The sequence below is a fragment of the Staurois parvus genome, unplaced genomic scaffold (genome assembly GCF_062004578.1).
Source record: "Staurois parvus isolate SC_StPar_1 unplaced genomic scaffold, SC_StPar_1.0 ptg000903l, whole genome shotgun sequence".
Taxonomy (NCBI): Eukaryota; Metazoa; Chordata; class Amphibia; order Anura; family Ranidae; genus Staurois; species Staurois parvus.
In genome coordinates, this window is record NW_028318699.1 from 3,363,929 (window position 1) to 3,372,547 (window position 8,619).

The 8,619-nt window shown below is 42.4% G+C and overlaps 1 pseudogene; it reads right to left on the bottom strand.

Annotated features, from left to right (window-relative positions):
- Window positions 1-611: 611 nt before the first annotated feature.
- LOC149442199 (uncharacterized) lies at window positions 612-3,430 on the bottom strand (annotated as a pseudogene).
- Between the last annotated feature and the right edge of the window lie 5,189 nt (window positions 3,431-8,619).

Here is an 8,619-nt window from a genome sequence, read left to right on the forward strand (position 1 = left end):
AAGAATGAAAAGAAGAAGAAGAATGAAAAGAAGAAGTATTCCAGTACAGCAAAAAGTGTATCTGCAGAGAGCTCCGCTATTTCCGACAGTTCTCTGACAGTTCCTTCACATTTACAGCGGTTGAAACATTGTATCTATTTATTTCCGAATAAAAACATCTGTATCCTAAATGGAAACAAATAGATACAATGTTTTAACCGCTGTAAATGAACTGTCAGAACTGTCAGAGAACTGTCAGAAATAGCGGAGCTCTCTGCAGTGACACTTTTGCCGGCTGATCGGGAAAAATTCGATTCGTGCACCCGAAGTTTGCTAAAATTCGGATTCGATGCGAATCAATTTTTTCCTAATATTCGAAACGAATTCCACTTCGCCAAGTTCGATTCACTCATCTCTAACCACAATCACAGTTGGAACTTGAGATCCCAGAGACCCAGGTAATTGAAGTAAAACATCTATCTTTGCAATGTATAAACGTATGTATCCTGAAAATGTACAATTAAAGCACTGACCACAAATCTCACAAATATATTTAATAGTTATATACACACACATACAAATTTTACGCATGCACAGCATCATCAATTCAGATGTAGTATATATATATATATTTACACCACATTATCCTGCCAGGACACTGCACCAGGGGCGGACTGACCATTTGGAAACTTGGGCACTGCCCGAGGGTCCCGGGGTCAGTAGGGGACCCCATGAGATGCCCCTGGTACCTTTTTTATAGGCTTTTTTGAGTTTGGGCAAGGACACAGGGGCCCCATGATCCCCTTTTGCCTGGGGGCCCCATGAGTTGTTAGTCCGCCCCTGCACTGCACCATTCCCCACAAAATAATGCATATAATTCACACGGTTTTGCCGAGCTGTCAATGTTGGCAAAACAGGTTGTGCACGAACCAAATTTTCTAGGCCACCATTATCATTTCTCCATTCTCCAAGCAGAAGTTCACCACTTAAGAGATCTTCTCTATCCAGTGATACTGGTGACATATAGGTCATGGTAGTACGCCTCAAAAAATTATGAAGCAAGTAGCAGCTCTGCACAATTACATCAATTGTGTCTATGTCCACATTGATGAGAGTGTGGAAAATGCGGAACCGACTTGCCATTATACCAAATGCATTTTCAACTCTTGACAGCCGGTAGTTGAACACTTTTTGTTCATGAGTCATATTTCTCCATGGAAATGGTTTCAACATATGATCATGCAAAGAAAACGCATCATCTCCAACAAAGACAAAATTCAGTCCTTCAACTGTCTCAGCTAATGTGGGAAGATTTAGAAGTCCACCCTTCATTCTTTGTAGGAACTCAGTATGCTCCATAACACCTCCATCAGAATTTCGGCCATTTTTACCAATATCAAGGTAGAGGAATTCATATTTTGCATTTACAATGGCCAACAGGATGATGCTGAAGAAGTCTTTGTAATTGCAGTAATATGATACAGAATGTGCAGGGGGTGTGATGCGCATGTTTTCCATCTATGGCATCGCCACAGTTCGGAAAGTTCCGAAGGTCTTGAAATTCTTTGGCGGTCTGCAGCCATTCTTGAGCGCTACTTGGAAACTGTAAAAGATAGAAATATTTTAATGTGTGTTTCTGGAACATTAAACATATTTTCACTACTTTTTTGGTATAGGAAAGTGAAGGTACACAAGAAAGAGCCAGCCCAGCATTGCCAGTTAACAGAGGAAAAAAAGAAGAACAAGCGATTATGACATGGCAAATTTGACCCCCTAATTTATAAACTATTACCAATCGGGCAAAGGGAACAGGCAACGTATGACACAAAAATTGTAGATTATAATCCCCTTGGTTCCAGACAGATGTCTGAACAAACAAGTGTTGCTAAACCCCATCCATCACAGGGTATTCAAAACCAATATCACTTTATGCCCCATGTATTACAAAATAGGCCCACCCATACTACGTCTAGGGACCCACAACGCCATATGTCTACCACCCAAAGCAATCAAAACTGGCAAATGCCAGAACAATTACAGAGTTCATGGTCTCAAGATGTGAACTACACTAATCTGTGAAAAAGTTTTTATGTTGATACATATGTTATGTGCACTGTTCAAAATTTCGAATTGATTATTTTTTTTTGTAATTCGAATAATAAACTTGTAAATTGTTGTAAAATTTTTGATTGATTCTTTTTTTGCTAATTTTTAATTATTCATTATATAATATTACACTCCAGAGGATTTATCCTCCTCTTCCTGACCTGGCCTTTCTGTGGTATTTGATCACTGGTGCTTATTTTTTTTGGGGGGGGGGGTATGAAGGTAGGGGAATGGTTCTATAATTATAAATACACTGACAATTTGGATATGAAATGAACATGGATATTACAATATCCATATCAATATCATGGATATTTTTAAAAAACTTTTTAAAATTGGAATGGCATCAATCAGTGACTTATAACAGGAGTGCAGGACTGGGGTGGCCATTCTGACACCGGCAGGAACGGACTTGGTGTCCCAAACATCTCCATTGACAACAATACAGTGTTATAGTGCTAATAGGAAGCACTGACACTGTACTAATGGCAATGGGCAGGAAGGGGTTAACATGTGGGGTGATCAAATGGTTACCTGTGTGCTGTTGCACATTATATGCTGTGAGTGTTTTTCACTGTAAGCACACTGGTTTGTATGGCTCAGATAAGCAGAGCCATACAAAGAAGTGTGCAGAAGCTGAAAGAGGAGAGAACAGTTTTGTTTAAAAAAAGTTCTAATCTTTCGGTCATATATATGTCTATATAATAAACACCTTCAAATAGTCACCTTTCAACACATTGGATATTGCTGCACAGGTTTCTGGGGTTATCCTACCCAAGGACTGTGCTGATATACCAGTTGAAAACTTGAGGTCTTCATAGGATCTTCTCGTTGCTAGGTAACGGAGGGTTGCTATGAATCTTTCCTCAGTGCTGATGGATTTGCGCATGCAAGAGTCTGTCTTCTTGATGTGTAGTCCAACCAGGGGCGGACTGACAACTCATGGGGCCCGCGGGCAATAGGGGATCATGGGGCCCCTGTGTCCTTGGCCAAACTCAAAAAAGCCTATGAAAAAGGTACCAGGGGCATCTCATGGGGCCCCCTACTGACCCCGGGCCCTTGGGCAGTGCCCGAGTTTCCAAATGGTCAGTCCACTGCTGGGTCCAACCATGTTTAGGAGGAGCTCAAACGACTGCTGTGACATCCTTAGATAGTTTTTGTAATCGTCCGGATAGTTTTCTTTTAAATTTGAAAGCAGGTTCATGTGGGAAAACATGGCCCATTGAAGAAGCCAGCCTCTCGACCATACTCTGCTCTTCCTTTTTTTTTTCTTTTTTTGCTCCTCCAGTGCTACAAAGCCAAGCACCATTATGGCAATTTTTCTTTTGGAGATGTTGCTGGGCATTTTCGTACAATATCTACAGATGGTTCGTTCCATCAGCATCTCTTTATAGCACGGGAGGGCCTGAAAGGTCAAAAATGACATAATTTCCTGTTACATGTGATGAATTTTATGACTTGGTCGGCCAATTTTCGTAATCATTGGTGGTTAAGTTGGTTTAACGAACAAACGATGTTTCGTTTTTCGGACGAAAAAATGGCCGATAAAGACCCGTCAATGGCCTGCATTAGGTTCCACAGAACCCTGGTTGAAAAAGGCTGAGCTACATAGATTTTTTTTTTTTTTGGTGAATATATGAACTATTAGCCTACAAGTGTGTTATTTGTTTTATATATTGATTTTACATGCAGGCAATTCTATAGATATCACAAGTTCAAGTTGGAACAGCTCCCGAAATAGCTCAATAACCTCTTAGCTTTGATGAGTTTTATGATTATTAATGACCCTTCCACTAATTAAGAATCCTGTCCATACGTCAGTCATGGTGGATCAGTGTGATGGCCCTTCAGCGTGATGTCATGACACCAGCTTCAGAGAGGATAGCGGAGCGTCTGTTATGTGTCCAGGCTTGTAATACAATGCAGAGTTGTGGTATAATGTATCTCTTCATTGTCAGTGACAAATTTCAGACCATAGTTTCCATAATACAAAAGGGAAAAAAAATGCAAAATCAATCAAAAGGATACAATACACTTTTAAATGGATTTTAAAGTTTTTAGAGGACTTATTGTAACATATTGATTATTCCATGAATGATAAACTCCAAGTCCATTTGTAAATACCCAGAGTCTCAGAATGCAGTTGTCCACACACGTCCTCATTATTGGGGAGATCTGGTTGTTTGATGGCCTCCACATGTTACAGTGGTATTGTATGACATTATTTTTTTTTTTGTTTGCTAGTTTCATTGAATTGAAATCAGGCTTAAAGTGTTACTAAACCCTGGACCCTGCATTCACTATATCTGGCCTCCCTGGACCCTGCAGTCACTATATCTGGTCTCCCCGGACCCTGCAGTCACTATATCTGGTCTCCCCGGACCCTGCATTCACTATATCTGGTCTCCCCGAACCCTGCATTCACTATATCTGGTCACCACGGACCCTGCATTCACTATATCTGGTCTCCCCGGACCCTGCATTCACTATATCTGGTCTCCACGGACCCTGCATTCACTATATCCGGTCTCCCCAGACCCTGCATTCAGTATATCTGGTCTCCCTGGACCCTGCATTCACTATATCCGATCTCCCCGGACCCTGCATTCAGTATATCTGGTCTCCCTGGACCCTGCATTCACTATATCCGGTCTCCCAGGACCCTGCATTCACTATATCTGGTCTCCCCAGACCCTGCATTCATTATATGCGGTCTCCCAGGACCCTGCATTCTCTATATCCACTCTCCCCGGACCCTGCATTCACTATATCGGGTCTCCCCAAACCCTGCATTCACTATATCTGGTCTCCCCGGACCCTGCATTCACTATATCTGGTCTCCCCAGACCCCGCATTCACTATATCTGGTCTCCCCGGACCCTGCATTCACTATATCCGGTCTCCCCAGACCCTGCATTCAGTATATCTGGTCTCCCTGGACCCTGCATTCACTATATCTGATCTCCCCGGACCCTGCATTCAGTATATCTGGTCTCCCTGGACCCTGCATTCACTATATCCGGTCTCCCAGGACCCTTCATTCACTATATCCGGTCTCCCCGGACCCTACATTCACTATATCCGGTCTCCCCAGACCCTGCATTCATTATATGCGGTCTCCCAGAACCCTGCATTCTCTATATCCGCTCTCCCCGGACCCTGCATTCACTATATCGGGTTTACCCAAACCCTGCATTCACTATATCCGGTCTCCCAGGACCCTGCATTCACTATATCTGATCTCCACGGATCCTGCATTCACTATATCCGGTCTCCCCAGACCCTGCATTCACTATATCTGGTCTCCCCGGACCCTGCATTCCCTATATCTTGTCTCCCAGGACCCTGCATTCACTATATCTGGTCTCCCCGAACCCTGCATTCACTATATCTGGTCTCCCCGGACCCTGCATTCACAACATGGAAATGCAATTATTTTAGTAAATATAAACTGCTGAATACCTTTTCTCATCAGCAGTTAGAGCAGTCTTGTGACTTCAGCAGAGCACTAGTTAAAGCTTGTATAAAGAGTTTTCTTTCTTCTCTAGGAGGATGCAGGACCCCTGACCCTCTGTCTGGAGAGTGCTGATTGGCCTTGTGCTGATCACATGCACTCTCCCCAAAAAAAAAACAGAAAAAAAGGCTCTAGCAATACACACCAAACTGAGCATATGCAGAGTGGGTCCACACGATATGTCTTATCAGGAAATAAGAGGGGGACACTGGAAGAAGGGGAGGATCAGAGAAGTCAGGATCAAACATCCTTTTTACACAATGTAGAAGATTAACCCTGTAGGTTCCACAGTGAGTATAACATGCATATACAGACTGATTATTCTGTTGTGGGTTTAGTAACACTTTAAGTGTGTGTGTGTAATACAGATGCAATTCTAGCTGTCTAGATCAGATTTTACTATGTGTATTTACTGCATAAACTGAAAAAAGTGATACCTTTAAACACAACTTAGTGCCCCAAGAGCCTTAATGATACCAGCTGGACACAGAAATAGACAGAGCTCAAGTTTGATATCAAACACAATTGCATCATAAAACTAGTTGTAACATGACTTCATTTTGCTGAAAGCTGGCGTTATTTAGGCCTCATGCACACAGGCATTTGCCCACCTCTCCTGGATGCCTTTCCTCCTGGCGGCAGCCTTTTGGCAGAAAAAACGATTGACACGTGTTACCACATTTAATGCTTTTAGGAGTGGCAAGCACTTGGGCTTTATTTTATTTCATTGGCCAGAATAATAATTTATTCTGTTTTTTTAAATGAATTAATGCTCACAAGCTTGACGCATCCTGCATAAGTGCATGTTTACACACGTTTACACTCATCAAGCATCTCTCCTGCCAAAACGCTGTTGTCAGTGTTGTTTTCTGCCTCTAAACTCCTATGTGTGCATAGACACATACGCTTACATGCAGGGGTATTTAGAAGCAGAAAAAAATGCCAGTTGCCCCTAACAGCAGCATTAACCTCCCTGGCGGTATTCCTGAGTGTAGCTCGGGGTAAAGTTTCAGCACCACAAGTGGTAACCCCGAGCTACACTCGGGAAAAGCCTGCAGCATTGCTCCGGGATCTGTTCTTCACTTACCTTGTCCTGCGCTCCCGCGATGTTCCCCCTGCAGCATCCCCAGTCATCTCCTCCGGCCGATGCCGGCATCCGTCTTCCGGGTTCCGCTCCCTGTGACGTCGGGGTGTACGGGGACGGAACTGGGGGGAAGTTTCAAAATTTTAAAAGTGACATTCACTAAATACACTAAAATCATATAGTATAACATTCCTGTATCAAACCATTTCACATACATTTTGTCCCGAGTGCTTTGTCCGGCGCCCTGCCTGCATTTGTACTATTCTTTCTGCCTGGAAACTGAGAAACGTCCATGGCGTCCAAAAAGCGTCCCTTTAGGTCAAAAGCGGTTTTAGACCAGCTAGAGAACAGCGATAGTAAATCAGAACCACTTGCAGAATTGAGTGATAATGATTTGTGGGGAAATTCCTCATCAGACACTGAAAACGATTTTGCGACTTTGCTCAGTGATGTGCAAACTTGGCGCTATATTTCAAATTTCAGTGTTTTTGGTTTGACTATATTATTGCATTAAATGTATTATTATTATATTATTATTATTTTTTATGATTATTTATTAAATTATAATTTATGATTGCGTGTTTCAAACTTTATCATAGACGGGATGTTTATTAGACTCTTGTTCGGACAGATTTCAGTGAGTTATTCCTAAAAATTACAGGCCTACAATAAAAAAAATACATATTTCCATGCAAAAAAATGTACCGCTTTGAGCACAGAAATATGGACATGATCAGACCGCTAAGGAGGTTAAAAATGTTCAGTGTGTATGAGGCCTTAATCAAGCAGCAGCTGAGAGAAAGTTACCTGTATGATAAAGTACCCAGCATGCAAAACGCATTCAAGCAGAACTTCACCCACTTTATGCCCTGCTTTTCTTCTCTTCTACTTTCGGCACTTTTTTGTTGGGGGGGGGGGAGCGGGTACCTGGTTTTGATACCTGGTTTTGACAGGTACTCGATCCAACTTCCATTCTGCTTGCCGCACCAGTTCCACAGAGAGTTATCTCCCCCTCTCTGCCCACAACCTCCTGGGACACATCATAGGTCCCAGAAGGCTGCAGGACCATTCACAAAGTGCAGAGAGGCACATGTACGAGTGGTGGGAAGCTGACTGTGAAGTGGCACGCATCACACCCGGCTTCCCACAGTAAAGAAGCCGGTGTGGGGGACCCAAAGGTCAATGACAAGGTGAGGATGGTGCTGGATCCCTGGACAGTCTGTTTGATTTTTCTCAAACAGACTGAAGCTCATCTTTAAGGTCACTTTTATAATTTCTTTGTGAGTGCTTTTGCTAATGTAGATAGCATTAGAACACATTTGTAACCCATTGAAATGTGATTACTTGCAGTACATTAAAATGGACATTAGATTTTTTGGTTGTTGCAGTGTTTTTATTTCAGGTGCATATTAGTTATTATAATTTTTTTTTTTAGTAGCGCGGGGGTATTGTATTCAACTTTTATCTGTCAAATGGTTTGTAATTCCATTGGGTCACACTTTTTCAGCTTTACCAATCTTTGATTCAGCTTTACTGCTTCCTAGATCTCCTCCTTGCTAACTGGTCAGAGGAGATGATGATGATTTACCATCAAAGAGGAGGCAGATTAAAGCAGTTGTAAACTTAAAAAAAGGTAAAGGCATACTGTGCTAGTATGCATCGCATATTAGAACATTATAAATGACTTACCTTGAAACGAAGCCCTCAAGCGACACGCTGTCACCATTGCAGAGGCTTCCATCTTCACCTGTCTTCCTTCTGGGTTCATTGGCTCCAGCTGCTTGAATGGCCAAGTGGCGATGATGTTACTCTCACGCATGCACATGTCATGGCCTGGCACAGAAGGAATGGTTTATTATACACTCACCAGCCACTTTATTAGGTACACCTTGCTAGTGCCAAGAAAATATCTCCCTCACCATTACACCACCACCAC